This window comes from Microcebus murinus, chromosome 14, assembly GCF_040939455.1.
Source record: "Microcebus murinus isolate Inina chromosome 14, M.murinus_Inina_mat1.0, whole genome shotgun sequence".
In the NCBI taxonomy this organism is placed as follows: domain Eukaryota; kingdom Metazoa; phylum Chordata; class Mammalia; order Primates; family Cheirogaleidae; genus Microcebus; species Microcebus murinus.
Genome location: NC_134117.1, coordinates 81,634,819 through 81,656,241, shown reverse-complemented (window position 1 = coordinate 81,656,241; position 21,423 = coordinate 81,634,819). Strand labels below are relative to the sequence as shown.

Sequence of the window (21,423 nt, the reverse complement as noted above, 5' to 3'; positions counted from 1 at the left end):
TGCATTAATAAAATGTGGCGCGTGGACACCACGGAGTGCCATTCGGCTGTGAGGAGCAGCGGTGAGAGGGCGCCTCTCGTGTTCTCCTGGCCAGAGCTGGAACCCGTTCCAGTAAGCCAGGTATCCCAAGAATGGACACACGAGCACCACGTGAGCGCGCTCACCAGCAAATTGGTACGAACGGATGGACACCTAAGTGGACGGAGAGGAATCACCTTCATCGGGTGGGTGTCGGGCGGGTGGGGGGAGGCGATGGGCATCCACATCCATTAGGAATGGGGTGGGTGCGCACCGACTGGGGGATGGGCGCACTTGAAGCTCTGACCCCAGGGGGGAGGCTTGGAGAGGGCAACTGTACCCGACCTTAACACTGGTACCCCCACAATACGCTGGAACAACATGAGAGGTATATGAATGAGAACACAGGGGGGAGGGGTGCACGGGCAACACATGTCACCTGAATACTTGTACTCCCATCATCTGCTTGAAAAGAGAGAGAAAAGAAAATGCAATCATAGAGGTAAGAGACACTTTTTAAAAATCATGAATCCGAAGAGAAAAGTAAAAGGAGGCCTGTGGAGCAGGTCTGGGTGTGACTCCGGATCCCCCAACATCAGGTGCCACCACCAAAGATTCCTGCGTGGAGCCCATAGAACCCCCAAAAGCAACGGGACGAGTTCTGGTCACATACTCCCTCAAAATGACATCCTGGCCTTCTTCTGGAACTCCCTCCCCTCTCAGACTCTCAAGGTTTTCTCCAGCGTGTCTGTTCCCACAGAGCAGACCTTTGGTCTGAGACCTGACAGTGCAGATGCCACGCATGCTGCCGCGTGGCGGCGGTGTCGCGGCTTGGGACAAGAGGAGGCCCCACGGTGCGGGCTGAGGCGCCAGGCAGCGCGGCGGGCGCTGAGGGTTGGGGTCACCCCCACCCCGGGCCGCCGCCGCGCTCCCAGAAAGGGGACAGAACAAGAGGCAAAAAAAAAAAAAAAAAAAAAGAAGCAGCCTGTGGCCCCCGGTATTCCCAGGCAGTCTCCCATCCAAGTACTGACCGGGCCCGACCCTGCTTAGCTTCCGAGACCAGACGAGATCGGGGGCGTTCAGGGTGGTGTGGCCCTAGACGGCGGCGGAGGGCGCCCCTGCCCCGCTCAAGAAGCCGAGCCTCTCTGCGCTTTCCCGCCGCCGCCGCCGCCGCCGCCGCCTCCCGCCCCAGGCCCCGCGCCGGGCCGGGCCTGTTGAGTTCGCCGGCCGGGTCCCGTGGGCTCCCAGGGACGGGGGTGATGGGCGGGGCGGGGCGGGGGGCTGTCTCTCTATACACACACACACACACTCACACTCACTCACACTCACACAAGATGCGCCTCCACGGCTGGACTCGCCAAGGTGGAGCCCTCCCAGCCCCCCTCGTCTCCTCGCCCGGCCTCCTTCACCTACCCGCTGCCCACCCCCAGCGCGTCGCCGCCGCTGACGCTGACTGCGCACGCGCGCGCCCTTTGACCCCAGCCAGGGGCCGCCCTCCCCCACAACCCCTTTCAGCTGTGCCCCCCCTCGCCCTGTGGGTGGGCTGCCGCCTATTCCCCCGGGCCAGGGCTGGGGCACAGCGCAAGGGGGAGGGGAGCCAGTGTATGGGGCGTCTCTCTCTGGGGATGTGTCCCATGGGTGGGGTGGGGTGGCGTGGTTTGTGGGGCGCTGAAGAAATCAGTCCCCTCCATCTCCTACCTCTGGAAAACGCCCAAGCCCGTGGAGAACCGCCGGCACCGCTTCGTGGGGGCCGGGACCCTCCTCTGTGTCCTCCTGTGGCCCGGTCCAAGGGGCCTGGGCCTGGCCGGGGCTGCATTGGACCCCGACCACCCTGGCGTGTGGACTCGCTAAAAATCGGCCATTAGATATTGGATTCCAGCTTCATTGAGGTCATTTCACTAATGAGTGCACCGGAAAGAGTTTCCTAATCCATCTGTGAGGGTGGCAACTGAAAGAGAATTTGAAAGCTGACAGAATAGGCGAGGGAAGGCATAGGAGATTTCCACACCCAGCAAGGAAGCCTTTCCCGAAATGGAAGAAAGAAACGAGCAAACAGAGACACCGGTAGCCCGCCCGGAAAAGAGTCTGCCCCCGAGAGAAAGCACCCTGACCAGGTTCACCCGTGGGTGGGTGGCGAGCTAGCGGCGTTCAGAAGAGCGAGGCCCGCAGTCTGTGCGGAAGACACCTGCGCTCGGGTGTGTGTGGCGGCCCGATTCACAAGCAGCTCTAGATGTTAAACCAAGGAGAAGCCAGGGAGTTCCCAAGGCCCCAGGTGTCCTCAGCCCACGACTGGCTGCTGTGGGAATGCGAAGCCCGGCTCCTTGTCTCAGAGCGGGGTTCCCAGGAGGATCAGGCTGAAGCTGGGACTTGGCCTCAAAGTGTCCCCTCGCATGGCCACCCCCTTCCCCTTCCTGCTCCTCTACTCCTGGTGCCCCTCCATCCAGGGGCCAGACCTTAAAGAGTCACCGCAAGAGAATCCTGGTCCCAAAGGAGCCTTCTGGGGGACCGGTGCTGAGAGAGGTTGTGGGCATGGCCCGCTGGGGCTCTGCCCGACCCAGGGCTGAGAGATGCCACCTCCCAGCTCTGGGTCCCTGCAGGAAGTGTTGGCAAGCACAGGGCCAGTCCCCCAAAGGCCCAGGTGCAGGGAGCCCAGGCCAAGCAGCCTGTGGAAGAAGCCACTTGCCGTGCCACCCCGGGAACAGGACTGCAGGCCCCGGCCCTTCCCACCTCCTCCTCCTCCTCCTCCTCCCCCCCCCCGCGCCCCCCCCCCGGACATGGCACAGGGCTCAGAGACACCTCAGACTCTTGCTACCCAAGGTGCGAAGGGCATCAGTTGCTCCTCCAAACCCCCCCCCGCCCAGCAGACCACGTTGTCCAGCCAGCCCCCGGGCCTCCCTGGGGTGCCCAGCACAAAAGTGCAGACACCCACCGGACCCTCAGTCTCAGCTTTCGGATGTTTTTGCCACTCTAAGGACCCGCAGGCCCGCTGGGCCTTCGGGCAGGACAGAGAGCCCCGGGATCCGACGTGGAGAGCTGCGTGTACGTACGTCCCCATCAGGAGGCGGTCCCCACCTCCGCGGCTCTCCCCTCGCGGGGAGCGGCAGCCCCAGCCGGCAGCCGCAGGGCATCAGGGAAGACACCAGGCTGGGCCCCCCGCGGCACAGCGGGGGCACGTCCCCCGCACTCGACTTAGGGAAGGCTGCTGGAGACTGCTGCGGCCACCCTGCTGCCGGGTTTCTGGAGGGCTTCCTGGAAGCAGCCTCCACACCAAGCCCTTGGAAGGCCCAGGCGACGGAGGAGCCGGTCAGGCAGGGGCCGAGGACGGTGAGAGGCCGGGCGGGAAGGAGCATGTCAGGCAGGGGCAGAGGACGGTGACAGGCCGGGCGGGGAGGAGCCGGTCAGGCGGGGGCCCAGGACAGTGACGGGCCTGGCCGGGGAGGAGTGCGTCAGGCAGGGGCAGAGGAGACGGGCTGGGTAAGGGGTAGGGTGACAGTTAGGGCACAATTCACAATCGCAAAGACGTGGAAGCGACCCGAGTGCCCATCCATCCAGGAGTGCATTAATAAAATGTGGCGCGTGGACACCACGGAGTGCCATTCGGCTGTGAGGAGCAGCGGTGAGAGGGCGCCTCTCGTGTTCTCCTGGCCAGAGCTGGAACCCGTTCCAGTAAGCCAGGTATCCCAAGAATGGACACACGAGCACCACGTGAGCGCGCTCACCAGCAAATTGGTACGAACGGATGGACACCTAAGTGGACGGAGAGGAATCACCTTCATCGGGTGGGTGTCGGGCGGGTGGGGGGAGGCGATGGGCATCCACATCCATTAGGAATGGGGTGGGTGCGCACCGACTGGGGGATGGGCGCACTTGAAGCTCTGACCCCAGGGGGGAGGCTTGGAGAGGGCAACTGTACCCGACCTTAACACTGGTACCCCCACAATACGCTGGAACAACATGAGAGGTATATGAATGAGAACACAGGGGGGAGGGGTGCACGGGCAACACATGTCACCTGAATACTTGTACTCCCATCATCTGCTTGAAAAGAGAGAGAAAAGAAAATGCAATCATAGAGGTAAGAGACACTTTTTAAAAATCATGAATCCGAAGAGAAAAGTAAAAGGAGGCCTGTGGAGCAGGTCTGGGTGTGACTCCGGATCCCCCAACATCAGGTGCCACCACCAAAGATTCCTGCGTGGAGCCCATAGAACCCCCAAAAGCAACGGGACGAGTTCTGGTCACATACTCCCTCAAAATGACATCCTGGCCTTCTTCTGGAACTCCCTCCCCTCTCAGACTCTCAAGGTTTTCTCCAGCGTGTCTGTTCCCACAGAGCAGACCTTTGGTCTGAGACCTGACAGTGCAGATGCCACGCATGCTGCCGCGTGGCGGCGGTGTCGCGGCTTGGGACAAGAGGAGGCCCCACGGTGCGGGCTGAGGCGCCAGGCAGCGCGGCGGGCGCTGAGGGTTGGGGTCACCCCCACCCCGGGCCGCCGCCGCGCTCCCAGAAAGGGGACAGAACAAGAGGCAAAAAAAAAAAAAAAAAAAAAGAAGCAGCCTGTGGCCCCCGGTATTCCCAGGCAGTCTCCCATCCAAGTACTGACCGGGCCCGACCCTGCTTAGCTTCCGAGACCAGACGAGATCGGGGGCGTTCAGGGTGGTGTGGCCCTAGACGGCGGCGGAGGGCGCCCCTGCCCCGCTCAAGAAGCCGAGCCTCTCTGCGCTTTCCCGCCGCCGCCGCCGCCGCCGCCGCCGCCGCCGCCGCCTCCCGCCCCAGGCCCCGCGCCGGGCCGGGCCTGTTGAGTTCGCCGGCCGGGTCCCGTGGGCTCCCAGGGACGGGGGTGATGGGCGGGGCGGGGCGGGGGGCTGTCTCTCTATACACACACACACACACTCACACTCACTCACACTCACACAAGATGCGCCTCCACGGCTGGACTCGCCAAGGTGGAGCCCTCCCAGCCCCCCTCGTCTCCTCGCCCGGCCTCCTTCACCTACCCGCTGCCCACCCCCAGCGCGTCGCCGCCGCTGACGCTGACTGCGCACGCGCGCGCCCTTTGACCCCAGCCAGGGGCCGCCCTCCCCCACAACCCCTTTCAGCTGTGCCCCCCCTCGCCCTGTGGGTGGGCTGCCGCCTATTCCCCCGGGCCAGGGCTGGGGCACAGCGCAAGGGGGAGGGGAGCCAGTGTATGGGGCGTCTCTCTCTGGGGATGTGTCCCATGGGTGGGGTGGGGTGGCGTGGTTTGTGGGGCGCTGAAGAAATCAGTCCCCTCCATCTCCTACCTCTGGAAAACGCCCAAGCCCGTGGAGAACCGCCGGCACCGCTTCGTGGGGGCCGGGACCCTCCTCTGTGTCCTCCTGTGGCCCGGTCCAAGGGGCCTGGGCCTGGCCGGGGCTGCATTGGACCCCGACCACCCTGGCGTGTGGACTCGCTAAAAATCGGCCATTAGATATTGGATTCCAGCTTCATTGAGGTCATTTCACTAATGAGTGCACCGGAAAGAGTTTCCTAATCCATCTGTGAGGGTGGCAACTGAAAGAGAATTTGAAAGCTGACAGAATAGGCGAGGGAAGGCATAGGAGATTTCCACACCCAGCAAGGAAGCCTTTCCCGAAATGGAAGAAAGAAACGAGCAAACAGAGACACCGGTAGCCCGCCCGGAAAAGAGTCTGCCCCCGAGAGAAAGCACCCTGACCAGGTTCACCCGTGGGTGGGTGGCGAGCTAGCGGCGTTCAGAAGAGCGAGGCCCGCAGTCTGTGCGGAAGACACCTGCACTCGGGTGTGTGTGGCGGCCCGATTCACAAGCAGCTCTAGATGTTAAACCAAGGAGAAGCCAGGGAGTTCCCAAGGCCCCAGGTGTCCTCAGCCCACGACTGGCTGCTGTGGGAATGCGAAGCCCGGCTCCTTGTCTCAGAGCGGGGTTCCCAGGAGGATCAGGCTGAAGCTGGGACTTGGCCTCAAAGTGTCCCCTCGCATGGCCACCCCCTTCCCCTTCCTGCTCCTCTACTCCTGGTGCCCCTCCATCCAGGGGCCAGACCTTAAAGAGTCACCGCAAGAGAATCCTGGTCCCAAAGGAGCCTTCTGGGGGACCGGTGCTGAGAGAGGTTGTGGGCATGGCCCGCTGGGGCTCTGCCCGACCCAGGGCTGAGAGATGCCACCTCCCAGCTCTGGGTCCCTGCAGGAAGTGTTGGCAAGCACAGGGCCAGTCCCCCAAAGGCCCAGGTGCAGGGAGCCCAGGCCAAGCAGCCTGTGGAAGAAGCCACTTGCCGTGCCACCCCGGGAACAGGACTGCAGGCCCCGGCCCTTCCCACCTCCTCCTCCTCCTCCTCCTCCCCCCCCCGCGCCCCCCCCCGGACATGGCACAGGGCTCAGAGACACCTCAGACTCTTGCTACCCAAGGTGCAAAGGGCATCAGTTGCTCCTCCAAACCCCCCCCCCGCCCAGCAGACCACGTTGTCCAGCCAGCCCCCGGGCCTCCCTGGGGTGCCCAGCACAAAAGTGCAGACACCCACCGGACCCTCAGTCTCAGCTTTCGGATGTTTTTGCCACTCTAAGGACCCGCAGGCCCGCTGGGCCTTCGGGCAGGACAGAGAGCCCCGGGATCCGACGTGGAGAGCTGCGTGTACGTACGTCCCCATCAGGAGGCGGTCCCCACCTCCGCGGCTCTCCCCTCGCGGGGAGCGGCAGCCCCAGCCGGCAGCCGCAGGGCATCAGGGAAGACACCAGGCTGGGCCCCCCGCGGCACAGCGGGGGCACGTCCCCCGCACTCGACTTAGGGAAGGCTGCTGGAGACTGCTGCGGCCACCCTGCTGCCGGGTTTCTGGAGGGCTTCCTGGAAGCAGCCTCCACACCAAGCCCTTGGAAGGCCCAGGCGACGGAGGAGCCGGTCAGGCAGGGGCCGAGGACGGTGAGAGGCCGGGCGGGAAGGAGCATGTCAGGCAGGGGCAGAGGACGGTGACAGGCCGGGCGGGGAGGAGCCGGTCAGGCGGGGGCCCAGGACAGTGACGGGCCTGGCCGGGGAGGAGTGCGTCAGGCAGGGGCAGAGGAGACGGGCTGGGTAAGGGGTAGGGTGACAGTTAGGGCACAATTCACAATCGCAAAGACGTGGAAGCGACCCGAGTGCCCATCCATCCAGGAGTGCATTAATAAAATGTGGCGCGTGGACACCACGGAGTGCCATTCGGCTGTGAGGAGCAGCGGTGAGAGGGCGCCTCTCGTGTTCTCCTGGCCAGAGCTGGAACCCGTTCCAGTAAGCCAGGTATCCCAAGAATGGACACACGAGCACCACGTGAGCGCGCTCACCAGCAAATTGGTACGAACGGATGGACACCTAAGTGGACGGAGAGGAATCACCTTCATCGGGTGGGTGTCGGGCGGGTGGGGGGAGGCGATGGGCATCCACATCCATTAGGAATGGGGTGGGTGCGCACCGACTGGGGGATGGGCGCACTTGAAGCTCTGACCCCAGGGGGGAGGCTTGGAGAGGGCAACTGTACCCGACCTTAACACTGGTACCCCCACAATACGCTGGAACAACATGAGAGGTATATGAATGAGAACACAGGGGGGAGGGGTGCACGGGCAACACATGTCACCTGAATACTTGTACTCCCATCATCTGCTTGAAAAGAGAGAGAAAAGAAAATGCAATCATAGAGGTAAGAGACACTTTTTAAAAATCATGAATCCGAAGAGAAAAGTAAAAGGAGGCCTGTGGAGCAGGTCTGGGTGTGACTCCGGATCCCCCAACATCAGGTGCCACCACCAAAGATTCCTGCGTGGAGCCCATAGAACCCCCAAAAGCAACGGGACGAGTTCTGGTCACATACTCCCTCAAAATGACATCCTGGCCTTCTTCTGGAACTCCCTCCCCTCTCAGACTCTCAAGGTTTTCTCCAGCGTGTCTGTTCCCACAGAGCAGACCTTTGGTCTGAGACCTGACAGTGCAGATGCCACGCATGCTGCCGCGTGGCGGCGGTGTCGCGGCTTGGGACAAGAGGAGGCCCCACGGTGCGGGCTGAGGCGCCAGGCAGCGCGGCGGGCGCTGAGGGTTGGGGTCACCCCCACCCCGGGCCGCCGCCGCGCTCCCAGAAAGGGGACAGAACAAGAGGCAAAAAAAAAAAAAAAAAAAAAAGAAGCAGCCTGTGGCCCCCGGTATTCCCAGGCAGTCTCCCATCCAAGTACTGACCGGGCCCGACCCTGCTTAGCTTCCGAGACCAGACGAGATCGGGGGCGTTCAGGGTGGTGTGGCCCTAGACGGCGGCGGAGGGCGCCCCTGCCCCGCTCAAGAAGCCGAGCCTCTCTGCGCTTTCCCGCCGCCGCCGCCGCCGCCGCCGCCGCCGCCGCCGCCGCCGCCGCCGCCGCCTCCCGCCCCAGGCCCCGCGCCGGGCCGGGCCTGTTGAGTTCGCCGGCCGGGTCCCGTGGGCTCCCAGGGACGGGGGTGATGGGCGGGGCGGGGCGGGGGGCTGTCTCTCTATACACACACACACACACTCACACTCACTCACACTCACACAAGATGCGCCTCCACGGCTGGACTCGCCAAGGTGGAGCCCTCCCAGCCCCCCTCGTCTCCTCGCCCGGCCTCCTTCACCTACCCGCTGCCCACCCCCAGCGCGTCGCCGCCGCTGACGCTGACTGCGCACGCGCGCGCCCTTTGACCCCAGCCAGGGGCCGCCCTCCCCCACAACCCCTTTCAGCTGTGCCCCCCCTCGCCCTGTGGGTGGGCTGCCGCCTATTCCCCCGGGCCAGGGCTGGGGCACAGCGCAAGGGGGAGGGGAGCCAGTGTATGGGGCGTCTCTCTCTGGGGATGTGTCCCATGGGTGGGGTGGGGTGGCGTGGTTTGTGGGGCGCTGAAGAAATCAGTCCCCTCCATCTCCTACCTCTGGAAAACGCCCAAGCCCGTGGAGAACCGCCGGCACCGCTTCGTGGGGGCCGGGACCCTCCTCTGTGTCCTCCTGTGGCCCGGTCCAAGGGGCCTGGGCCTGGCCGGGGCTGCATTGGACCCCGACCACCCTGGCGTGTGGACTCGCTAAAAATCGGCCATTAGATATTGGATTCCAGCTTCATTGAGGTCATTTCACTAATGAGTGCACCGGAAAGAGTTTCCTAATCCATCTGTGAGGGTGGCAACTGAAAGAGAATTTGAAAGCTGACAGAATAGGCGAGGGAAGGCATAGGAGATTTCCACACCCAGCAAGGAAGCCTTTCCCGAAATGGAAGAAAGAAACGAGCAAACAGAGACACCGGTAGCCCGCCCGGAAAAGAGTCTGCCCCCGAGAGAAAGCACCCTGACCAGGTTCACCCGTGGGTGGGTGGCGAGCTAGCGGCGTTCAGAAGAGCGAGGCCCGCAGTCTGTGCGGAAGACACCTGCACTCGGGTGTGTGTGGCGGCCCGATTCACAAGCAGCTCTAGATGTTAAACCAAGGAGAAGCCAGGGAGTTCCCAAGGCCCCAGGTGTCCTCAGCCCACGACTGGCTGCTGTGGGAATGCGAAGCCCGGCTCCTTGTCTCAGAGCGGGGTTCCCAGGAGGATCAGGCTGAAGCTGGGACTTGGCCTCAAAGTGTCCCCTCGCATGGCCACCCCCTTCCCCTTCCTGCTCCTCTACTCCTGGTGCCCCTCCATCCAGGGGCCAGACCTTAAAGAGTCACCGCAAGAGAATCCTGGTCCCAAAGGAGCCTTCTGGGGGACCGGTGCTGAGAGAGGTTGTGGGCATGGCCCGCTGGGGCTCTGCCCGACCCAGGGCTGAGAGATGCCACCTCCCAGCTCTGGGTCCCTGCAGGAAGTGTTGGCAAGCACAGGGCCAGTCCCCCAAAGGCCCAGGTGCAGGGAGCCCAGGCCAAGCAGCCTGTGGAAGAAGCCACTTGCCGTGCCACCCCGGGAACAGGACTGCAGGCCCCGGCCCTTCCCACCTCCTCCTCCTCCTCCTCCTCCCCCCCCCGCGCCCCCCCCCCGGACATGGCACAGGGCTCAGAGACACCTCAGACTCTTGCTACCCAAGGTGCAAAGGGCATCAGTTGCTCCTCCAAACCCCCCCCCGCCCAGCAGACCACGTTGTCCAGCCAGCCCCCGGGCCTCCCTGGGGTGCCCAGCACAAAAGTGCAGACACCCACCGGACCCTCAGTCTCAGCTTTTGGATGTTTTTGCCACTCTAAGGACCCGCAGGCCCGCTGGGCCTTCGGGCAGGACAGAGAGCCCCGGGATCCGACGTGGAGAGCTGCGTGTACGTACGTCCCCATCAGGAGGCGGTCCCCACCTCCGCGGCTCTCCCCTCGCGGGGAGCGGCAGCCCCAGCCGGCAGCCGCAGGGCATCAGGGAAGACACCAGGCTGGGCCCCCCGCGGCACAGCGGGGGCACGTCCCCCGCACTCGACTTAGGGAAGGCTGCTGGAGACTGCTGCGGCCACCCTGCTGCCGGGTTTCTGGAGGGCTTCCTGGAAGCAGCCTCCACACCAAGCCCTTGGAAGGCCCAGGCGACGGAGGAGCCGGTCAGGCAGGGGCCGAGGACGGTGAGAGGCCGGGCGGGAAGGAGCATGTCAGGCAGGGGCAGAGGACGGTGACAGGCCGGGCGGGGAGGAGCCGGTCAGGCGGGGGCCCAGGACAGTGACGGGCCTGGCCGGGGAGGAGTGCGTCAGGCAGGGGCAGAGGAGACGGGCTGGGTAAGGGGTAGGGTGACAGTTAGGGCACAATTCACAATCGCAAAGACGTGGAAGCGACCCGAGTGCCCATCCATCCAGGAGTGCATTAATAAAATGTGGCGCGTGGACACCACGGAGTGCCATTCGGCTGTGAGGAGCAGCGGTGAGAGGGCGCCTCTCGTGTTCTCCTGGCCAGAGCTGGAACCCGTTCCAGTAAGCCAGGTATCCCAAGAATGGACACACGAGCACCACGTGAGCGCGCTCACCAGCAAATTGGTACGAACGGATGGACACCTAAGTGGACGGAGAGGAATCACCTTCATCGGGTGGGTGTCGGGCGGGTGGGGGGAGGCGATGGGCATCCACATCCATTAGGAATGGGGTGGGTGCGCACCGACTGGGGGATGGGCGCACTTGAAGCTCTGACCCCAGGGGGGAGGCTTGGAGAGGGCAACTGTACCCGACCTTAACACTGGTACCCCCACAATACGCTGGAACAACATGAGAGGTATATGAATGAGAACACAGGGGGGAGGGGTGCACGGGCAACACATGTCACCTGAATACTTGTACTCCCATCATCTGCTTGAAAAGAGAGAGAAAAGAAAATGCAATCATAGAGGTAAGAGACACTTTTTAAAAATCATGAATCCGAAGAGAAAAGTAAAAGGAGGCCTGTGGAGCAGGTCTGGGTGTGACTCCGGATCCCCCAACATCAGGTGCCACCACCAAAGATTCCTGCGGGGAGCCCATAGAACCCCCAAAAGCAACGGGACGAGTTCTGGTCACATACTCCCTCAAAATGACATCCTGGCCTTCTTCTGGAACTCCCTCCCCTCTCAGACTCTCAAGGTTTTCTCCAGCGTGTCTGTTCCCACAGAGCAGACCTTTGGTCTGAGACCTGACAGTGCAGATGCCACGCATGCTGCCGCGTGGCGGCGGTGTCGCGGCTTGGGACAAGAGGAGGCCCCACGGTGCGGGCTGAGGCGCCAGGCAGCGCGGCGGGCGCTGAGGGTTGGGGTCACCCCCACCCCGGGCCGCCGCCGCGCTCCCAGAAAGGGGACAGAACAAGAGGCAAAAAAAAAAAAAAAAAAAAAGAAGCAGCCTGTGGCCCCCGGTATTCCCAGGCAGTCTCCCATCCAAGTACTGACCGGGCCCGACCCTGCTTAGCTTCCGAGACCAGACGAGATCGGGGGCGTTCAGGGTGGTGTGGCCCTAGACGGCGGCGGAGGGCGCCCCTGCCCCGCTCAAGAAGCCGAGCCTCTCTGCGCTTTCCCGCCGCCGCCGCCGCCGCCGCCGCCGCCGCCGCCGCCGCCGCCGCCGCCGCCGCCTCCCGCCCCAGGCCCCGCGCCGGGCCGGGCCTGTTGAGTTCGCCGGCCGGGTCCCGTGGGCTCCCAGGGACGGGGGTGATGGGCGGGGCGGGGCGGGGGGCTGTCTCTCTATACACACACACACACACTCACACTCACTCACACTCACACAAGATGCGCCTCCACGGCTGGACTCGCCAAGGTGGAGCCCTCCCAGCCCCCCTCGTCTCCTCGCCCGGCCTCCTTCACCTACCCGCTGCCCACCCCCAGCGCGTCGCCGCCGCTGACGCTGACTGCGCACGCGCGCGCCCTTTGACCCCAGCCAGGGGCCGCCCTCCCCCACAACCCCTTTCAGCTGTGCCCCCCCTCGCCCTGTGGGTGGGCTGCCGCCTATTCCCCCGGGCCAGGGCTGGGGCACAGCGCAAGGGGGAGGGGAGCCAGTGTATGGGGCGTCTCTCTCTGGGGATGTGTCCCATGGGTGGGGTGGGGTGGCGTGGTTTGTGGGGCGCTGAAGAAATCAGTCCCCTCCATCTCCTACCTCTGGAAAACGCCCAAGCCCGTGGAGAACCGCCGGCACCGCTTCGTGGGGGCCGGGACCCTCCTCTGTGTCCTCCTGTGGCCCGGTCCAAGGGGCCTGGGCCTGGCCGGGGCTGCATTGGACCCCGACCACCCTGGCGTGTGGACTCGCTAAAAATCGGCCATTAGATATTGGATTCCAGCTTCATTGAGGTCATTTCACTAATGAGTGCACCGGAAAGAGTTTCCTAATCCATCTGTGAGGGTGGCAACTGAAAGAGAATTTGAAAGCTGACAGAATAGGCGAGGGAAGGCATAGGAGATTTCCACACCCAGCAAGGAAGCCTTTCCCGAAATGGAAGAAAGAAACGAGCAAACAGAGACACCGGTAGCCCGCCCGGAAAAGAGTCTGCCCCCGAGAGAAAGCACCCTGACCAGGTTCACCCGTGGGTGGGTGGCGAGCTAGCGGCGTTCAGAAGAGCGAGGCCCGCAGTCTGTGCGGAAGACACCTGCACTCGGGTGTGTGTGGCGGCCCGATTCACAAGCAGCTCTAGATGTTAAACCAAGGAGAAGCCAGGGAGTTCCCAAGGCCCCAGGTGTCCTCAGCCCACGACTGGCTGCTGTGGGAATGCGAAGCCCGGCTCCTTGTCTCAGAGCGGGGTTCCCAGGAGGATCAGGCTGAAGCTGGGACTTGGCCTCAAAGTGTCCCCTCGCATGGCCACCCCCTTCCCCTTCCTGCTCCTCTACTCCTGGTGCCCCTCCATCCAGGGGCCAGACCTTAAAGAGTCACCGCAAGAGAATCCTGGTCCCAAAGGAGCCTTCTGGGGGACCGGTGCTGAGAGAGGTTGTGGGCATGGCCCGCTGGGGCTCTGCCCGACCCAGGGCTGAGAGATGCCACCTCCCAGCTCTGGGTCCCTGCAGGAAGTGTTGGCAAGCACAGGGCCAGTCCCCCAAAGGCCCAGGTGCAGGGAGCCCAGGCCAAGCAGCCTGTGGAAGAAGCCACTTGCCGTGCCACCCCGGGAACAGGACTGCAGGCCCCGGCCCTTCCCACCTCCTCCTCCTCCTCCTCCTCCCCCCCCCGCGCCCCCCCCCCGGACATGGCACAGGGCTCAGAGACACCTCAGACTCTTGCTACCCAAGGTGCAAAGGGCATCAGTTGCTCCTCCAAACCCCCCCCCGCCCAGCAGACCACGTTGTCCAGCCAGCCCCCGGGCCTCCCTGGGGTGCCCAGCACAAAAGTGCAGACACCCACCGGACCCTCAGTCTCAGCTTTTGGATGTTTTTGCCACTCTAAGGACCCGCAGGCCCGCTGGGCCTTCGGGCAGGACAGAGAGCCCCGGGATCCGACGTGGAGAGCTGCGTGTACGTACGTCCCCATCAGGAGGCGGTCCCCACCTCCGCGGCTCTCCCCTCGCGGGGAGCGGCAGCCCCAGCCGGCAGCCGCAGGGCATCAGGGAAGACACCAGGCTGGGCCCCCCGCGGCACAGCGGGGGCACGTCCCCCGCACTCGACTTAGGGAAGGCTGCTGGAGACTGCTGCGGCCACCCTGCTGCCGGGTTTCTGGAGGGCTTCCTGGAAGCAGCCTCCACACCAAGCCCTTGGAAGGCCCAGGCGACGGAGGAGCCGGTCAGGCAGGGGCCGAGGACGGTGAGAGGCCGGGCGGGAAGGAGCATGTCAGGCAGGGGCAGAGGACGGTGACAGGCCGGGCGGGGAGGAGCCGGTCAGGCGGGGGCCCAGGACAGTGACGGGCCTGGCCGGGGAGGAGTGCGTCAGGCAGGGGCAGAGGAGACGGGCTGGGTAAGGGGTAGGGTGACAGTTAGGGCACAATTCACAATCGCAAAGACGTGGAAGCGACCCGAGTGCCCATCCATCCAGGAGTGCATTAATAAAATGTGGCGCGTGGACACCACGGAGTGCCATTCGGCTGTGAGGAGCAGCGGTGAGAGGGCGCCTCTCGTGTTCTCCTGGCCAGAGCTGGAACCCGTTCCAGTAAGCCAGGTATCCCAAGAATGGACACACGAGCACCACGTGAGCGCGCTCACCAGCAAATTGGTACGAACGGATGGACACCTAAGTGGACGGAGAGGAATCACCTTCATCGGGTGGGTGTCGGGCGGGTGGGGGGAGGCGATGGGCATCCACATCCATTAGGAATGGGGTGGGTGCGCACCGACTGGGGGATGGGCGCACTTGAAGCTCTGACCCCAGGGGGGAGGCTTGGAGAGGGCAACTGTACCCGACCTTAACACTGGTACCCCCACAATACGCTGGAACAACATGAGAGGTATATGAATGAGAACACAGGGGGGAGGGGTGCACGGGCAACACATGTCACCTGAATACTTGTACTCCCATCATCTGCTTGAAAAGAGAGAGAAAAGAAAATGCAATCATAGAGGTAAGAGACACTTTTTAAAAATCATGAATCCGAAGAGAAAAGTAAAAGGAGGCCTGTGGAGCAGGTCTGGGTGTGACTCCGGATCCCCCAACATCAGGTGCCACCACCAAAGATTCCTGCGGGGAGCCCATAGAACCCCCAAAAGCAACGGGACGAGTTCTGGTCACATACTCCCTCAAAATGACATCCTGGCCTTCTTCTGGAACTCCCTCCCCTCTCAGACTCTCAAGGTTTTCTCCAGCGTGTCTGTTCCCACAGAGCAGACCTTTGGTCTGAGACCTGACAGTGCAGATGCCACGCATGCTGCCGCGTGGCGGCGGTGTCGCGGCTTGGGACAAGAGGAGGCCCCACGGTGCGGGCTGAGGCGCCAGGCAGCGCGGCGGGCGCTGAGGGTTGGGGTCACCCCCACCCCGGGCCGCCGCCGCGCTCCCAGAAAGGGGACAGAACAAGAGGCAAAAAAAAAAAAAAAAAAAAAAGAAGCAGCCTGTGGCCCCCGGTATTCCCAGGCAGTCTCCCATCCAAGTACTGACCGGGCCCGACCCTGCTTAGCTTCCGAGACCAGACGAGATCGGGGGCGTTCAGGGTGGTGTGGCCCTAGACGGCGGCGGAGGGCGCCCCTGCCCCGCTCAAGAAGCCGAGCCTCTCTGCGCTTTCCCGCCGCCGCCGCCGCCGCCGCCGCCTCCCGCCCCAGGCCCCGCGCCGGGCCGGGCCTGTTGAGTTCGCCGGCCGGGTCCCGTGGGCTCCCAGGGACGGGGGTGATGGGCGGGGCGGGGCGGGGGGCTGTCTCTCTATACACACACACACACACTCACACTCACTCACACTCACACAAGATGCGCCTCCACGGCTGGACTCGCCAAGGTGGAGCCCTCCCAGCCCCCCTCGTCTCCTCGCCCGGCCTCCTTCACCTACCCGCTGCCCACCCCCAGCGCGTCGCCGCCGCTGACGCTGACTGCGCACGCGCGCGCCCTTTGACCCCAGCCAGGGGCCGCCCTCCCCCACAACCCCTTTCAGCTGTGCCCCCCCTCGCCCTGTGGGTGGGCTGCCGCCTATTCCCCCGGGCCAGGGCTGGGGCACAGCGCAAGGGGGAGGGGAGCCAGTGTATGGGGCGTCTCTCTCTGGGGATGTGTCCCATGGGTGGGGTGGGGTGGCGTGGTTTGTGGGGCGCTGAAGAAATCAGTCCCCTCCATCTCCTACCTCTGGAAAACGCCCAAGCCCGTGGAGAACCGCCGGCACCGCTTCGTGGGGGCCGGGACCCTCCTCTGTGTCCTCCTGTGGCCCGGTCCAAGGGGCCTGGGCCTGGCCGGGGCTGCATTGGACCCCGACCACCCTGGCGTGTGGACTCGCTAAAAATCGGCCATTAGATATTGGATTCCAGCTTCATTGAGGTCATTTCACTAATGAGTGCACCGGAAAGAGTTTCCTAATCCATCTGTGAGGGTGGCAACTGAAAGAGAATTTGAAAGCTGACAGAATAGGCGAGGGAAGGCATAGGAGATTTCCACACCCAGCAAGGAAGCCTTTCCCGAAATGGAAGAAAGAAACGAGCAAACAGAGACACCGGTAGCCCGCCCGGAAAAGAGTCTGCCCCCGAGAGAAAGCACCCTGACCAGGTTCACCCGTGGGTGGGTGGCGAGCTAGCGGCGTTCAGAAGAGCGAGGCCCGCAGTCTGTGCGGAAGACACCTGCGCTCGGGTGTGTGTGGCGGCCCGATTCACAAGCAGCTCTAGATGTTAAACCAAGGAGAAGCCAGGGAGTTCCCAAGGCCCCAGGTGTCCTCAGCCCACGACTGGCTGCTGTGGGAATGCGAAGCCCGGCTCCTTGTCTCAGAGCGGGGTTCCCAGGAGGATCAGGCTGAAGCTGGGACTTGGCCTCAAAGTGTCCCCTCGCATGGCCACCCCCTTCCCCTTCCTGCTCCTCTACTCCTGGTGCCCCTCCATCCAGGGGCCAGACCTTAAAGAGTCACCGCAAGAGAATCCTGGTCCCAAAGGAGCCTTCTGGGGGACCGGTGCTGAGAGAGGTTGTGGGCATGGCCCGCTGGGGCTCTGCCCGACCCAGGGCTGAGAGATGCCACCTCCCAGCTCTGGGTCCCTGCAGGAAGTGTTGGCAAGCACAGGGCCAGTCCCCCAAAGGCCCAGGTGCAGGGAGCCCAGGCCAAGCAGCCTGTGGAAGAAGCCACTTGCCGTGCCACCCCGGGAACAGGACTGCAGGCCCCGGCCCTTCCCACCTCCTCCTCCTCCTCCTCCTCCCCCCCCCCGCGCCCCCCCCCCGGACATGGCACAGGGCTCAGAGACACCTCAGACTCTTGCTACCCAAGGTGCGAAGGGCATCAGTTGCTCCTCCAAACCCCCCCCCGCCCAGCAGACCACGTTGTCCAGCCAGCCCCCGGGCCTCCCTGGGGTGCCCAGCACAAAAGTGCAGACACCCACCGGACCCTCAGTCTCAGCTTTCGGATGTTTTTGCCACTCTAAGGACCCGCAGGCCCGCTGGGCCTTCGGGCAGGACAGAGAGCCCCGGGATCCGACGTGGAGAGCTGCGTGTACGTACGTCCCCATCAGGAGGCGGTCCCCACCTCCGCGGCTCTCCCCTCGCGGGGAGCGGCAGCCCCAGCCGGCAGCCGCAGGGCATCAGGGAAGACACCAGGCTGGGCCCCCCGCGGCACAGCGGGGGCACGTCCCCCGCACTCGACTTAGGGAAGGCTGCTGGAGACTGCTGCGGCCACCCTGCTGCCGGGTTTCTGGAGGGCTTCCTGGAAGCAGCCTCCACACCAAGCCCTTGGAAGGCCCAGGCGACGGAGGAGCCGGTCAGGCAGGGGCCGAGGACGGTGAGAGGCCGGGCGGGAAGGAGCATGTCAGGCAGGGGCAGAGGACGGTGACAGGCCGGGCGGGGAGGAGCCGGTCAGGCGGGGGCCCAGGACAGTGACGGGCCTGGCCGGGGAGGAGTGCGTCAGGCAGGGGCAGAGGAGACGGGCTGGGTAAGGGGTAGGGTGACAGTTAGGGCACAATTCACAATCGCAAAGACGTGGAAGCGACCCGAGTGCCCATCCATCCAGGAGTGCATTAATAAAATGTGGCGCGTGGACACCACGGAGTGCCATTCGGCTGTGAGGAGCAGCGGTGAGAGGGCGCCTCTCGTGTTCTCCTGGCCAGAGCTGGAACCCGTTCCAGTAAGCCAGGTATCCCAAGAATGGACACACGAGCACCACGTGAGCGCGCTCACCAGCAAATTGGTACGAACGGATGGACACCTAAGTGGACGGAGAGGAATCACCTTCATCGGGTGGGTGTCGGGCGGGTGGGGGGAGGCGATGGGCATCCACATCCATTAGGAATGGGGTGGGTGCGCACCGACTGGGGGATGGGCGCACTTGAAGCTCTGACCCCAGGGGGGAGGCTTGGAGAGGGCAACTGTACCCGACCTTAACACTGGTACCCCCACAATACGCTGGAACAACATGAGAGGTATATGAATGAGAACACAGGGGGGAGGGGTGCACGGGCAACACATGTCACCTGAATACTTGTACTCCCATCATCTGCTTGAAAAGAGAGAGAAAAGAAAATGCAATCATAGAGGTAAGAGACACTTTTTAAAAATCATGAATCCGAAGAGAAAAGTAAAAGGAGGCCTGTGGAGCAGGTCTGGGTGTGACTCCGGATCCCCCAACATCAGGTGCCACCACCAAAGATTCCTGCGGGGAGCCCATAGAACCCCCAAAAGCAACGGGACGAGTTCTGGTCACATACTCCCTCAAAATGACATCCTGGCCTTCTTCTGGAACTCCCTCCCCTCTCAGACTCTCAAGGTTTTCTCCAGCGTGTCTGTTCCCACAGAGCAGACCTTTGGTCTGAGACCTGACAGTGCAGATGCCACGCATGCTGCCGCGTGGCGGCGGTGTCGCGGCTTGGGACAAGAGGAGGCCCCACGGTGCGGGCTGAGGCGCCAGGCAGCGCGGCGGGCGCTGAGGGTTGGGGTCACCCCCACCCCGGGCCGCCGCCGCGCTCCCAGAAAGGGGACAGAACAAGAGGCAAAAAAAAAAAAAAAAAAAAAGAAGCAGCCTGTGGCCCCCGGTATTCCCAGGCAGTCTCCCATCCAAGTACTGACCGGGCCCGACCCTGCTTAGCTTCCGAGACCAGACGAGATCGGGGGCGTTCAGGGTGGTGTGGCCCTAGACGGCGGCGGAGGGCGCCCCTGCCCCGCTCAAGAAGCCGAGCCTCTCTGCGCTTTCCCGCCGCCGCCGCCGCCGCCGCCGCCGCCGCCGCCGCCGCCGCCGCCGCCGCCGCCGCCTCCCGCCCCAGGCCCCGCGCCGGGCCGGGCCTGTTGAGTTCGCCGGCCGGGTCCCGTGGGCTCCCAGGGACGGGGGTGATGGGCGGGGCGGGGCGGGGGGCTGTCTCTCTATACACACACACACACACTCACACTCACTCACACTCACACAAGATGCGCCTCCACGGCTGGACTCGCCAAGGTGGAGCCCTCCCAGCCCCCCTCGTCTCCTCGCCCGGCCTCCTTCACCTACCCGCTGCCCACCCCCAGCGCGTCGCCGCCGCTGACGCTGACTGCGCACGCGCGCGCCCTTTGACCCCAGCCAGGGGCCGCCCTCCCCCACAACCCCTTTCAGCTGTGCCCCCCCTCGCCCTGTGGGTGGGCTGCCGCCTATTCCCCCGGGCCAGGGCTGGGGCACAGCGCAAGGGGGAGGGGAGCCAGTGTATGGGGCGTCTCTCTCTGGGGATGTGTCCCATGGGTGGGGTGGGGTGGCGTGGTTTGTGGGGCGCTGAAGAAATCAGTCCCCTCCATCTCCTACCTCTGGAAAACGCCCAAGCCCGTGGAGAACCGCCGGCACCGCTTCGTGGGGGCCGGGACCCTCCTCTGTGTCCTCCTGTGGCCCGGTCCAAGGGGCCTGGGCCTGGCCGGGGCTGCATTGGACCCCGACCACCCTGGCGTGTGGACTCGCTAAAAATCGGCCATTAGATATTGGATTCCAGCTTCATTGAGGTCATTTCACTAATGAGTGCACCGGAAAGAGTTTCCTAATCCATCTGTGAGGGTGGCAACTGAAAGAGAATTTGAAAGCTGACAGAATAGGCGAGGGAAGGCATAGGAGATTTCCACACCCAGCAAGGAAGCCTTTCCCGAAATGGAAGAAAGAAACGAGCAAACAGAGACACCGGTAGCCCGCCCGGAAAAGAGTCTGCCCCCGAGAGAAAGCACCCTGACCAGGTTCACCCGTGGGTGGGTGGCGAGCTAGCGGCGTTCAGAAGAGCGAGGCCCGCAGTCTGTGCGGAAGACACCTGCACTCGGGTGTGTGTGGCGGCCCGATTCACAAGCAGCTCTAGATGTTAAACCAAGGAGAAGCCAGGGAGTTCCCAAGGCCCCAGGTGTCCTCAGCCCACGACTGGCTGCTGTGGGAATGCGAAGCCCGGCTCCTTGTCTCAGAGCGGGGTTCCCAGGAGGATCAGGCTGAAGCTGGGACTTGGCCTCAAAGTGTCCCCTCGCATGGCCACCCCCTTCCCCTTCCTGCTCCTCTACTCCTGGTGCCCCTCCATCCAGGGGCCAGACCTTAAAGAGTCACCGCAAGAGAATCCTGGTCCCAAAGGAGCCTTCTGGGGGACCGGTGCTGAGAGAGGTTGTGGGCATGGCCCGCTGGGGCTCTGCCCGACCCAGGGCTGAGAGATGCCACCTCCCAGCTCTGGGTCCCTGCAGGAAGTGTTGGCAAGCACAGGGCCAGTCCCCCAAAGGCCCAGGTGCAGGGAGCCCAGGCCAAGCAGCCTGTGGAAGAAGCCACTTGCCGTGCCACCCCGGGAACAGGACTGCAGGCCCCGGCCCTTCCCACCTCCTCCTCCTCCTCCTCCTCCCCCCCCCGCGCCCCCCCCCCGGACATGGCACAGGGCTCAGAGACACCTCAGACTCTTGCTACCCAAGGTGCAAAGGGCATCAGTTGCTCCTCCAAACCCCCCCCCGCCCAGCAGACCACGTTGTCCAGCCAGCCCCCGGGCCTCCCTGGGGTGCCCAGCACAAAAGTGCAGACACCCACCGGACCCTCAGTCTCAGCTTTTGGATGTTTTTGCCACTCTAAGGACCCGCAGGCCCGCTGGGCCTTCGGGCAGGACAGAGAGCCCCGGGATCCGACGTGGAGAGCTGCGTGTACGTACGTCCCCATCAGGAGGCGGTCCCCACCTCCGCGGCTCTCCCCTCGCGGGGAGCGGCAGCCCCAGCCGGCAGCCGCAGGGCATCAGGGAAGACACCAGGCTGGGCCCCCCGCGGCACAGCGGGGGCACGTCCCCCGCACTCGACTTAGGGAAGGCTGCTGGAGACTGCTGCGGCCACCCTGCTGCCGGGTTTCTGGAGGGCTTCCTGGAAGCAGCCTCCACACCAAGCCCTTGGAAGGCCCAGGCGACGGAGGAGCCGGTCAGGCAGGGGCCGAGGACGGTGAGAGGCCGGGCGGGAAGGAGCATGTCAGGCAGGGGCAGAGGACGGTGACAGGCCGGGCGGGGAGGAGCCGGTCAGGCGGGGGCCCAGGACAGTGACGGGCCTGGCCGGGGAGG

At 64.1% G+C, this 21,423-nt stretch overlaps 6 pseudogenes; all 6 read right to left on the bottom strand.

Annotated features, from left to right (window-relative positions):
* Window positions 1-1,000: 1,000 nt before the first annotated feature.
* Window positions 1,001-1,119, bottom strand: LOC142876165 (uncharacterized; annotated as a pseudogene).
* Window positions 1,120-4,573: 3,454 nt separating this feature from the next.
* LOC142876164 (uncharacterized) lies at window positions 4,574-4,692 on the bottom strand (annotated as a pseudogene).
* A 3,466-nt stretch (window positions 4,693-8,158) lies between these two features.
* On the bottom strand, window positions 8,159-8,277 carry LOC142876162 (uncharacterized; annotated as a pseudogene).
* Window positions 8,278-11,757: 3,480 nt separating this feature from the next.
* On the bottom strand, window positions 11,758-11,876 carry LOC142876161 (uncharacterized; annotated as a pseudogene).
* A 3,484-nt stretch (window positions 11,877-15,360) lies between these two features.
* LOC142876160 (uncharacterized) lies at window positions 15,361-15,479 on the bottom strand (annotated as a pseudogene).
* Window positions 15,480-18,933: 3,454 nt separating this feature from the next.
* On the bottom strand, window positions 18,934-19,052 carry LOC142876159 (uncharacterized; annotated as a pseudogene).
* Window positions 19,053-21,423: the final 2,371 nt, after the last annotated feature.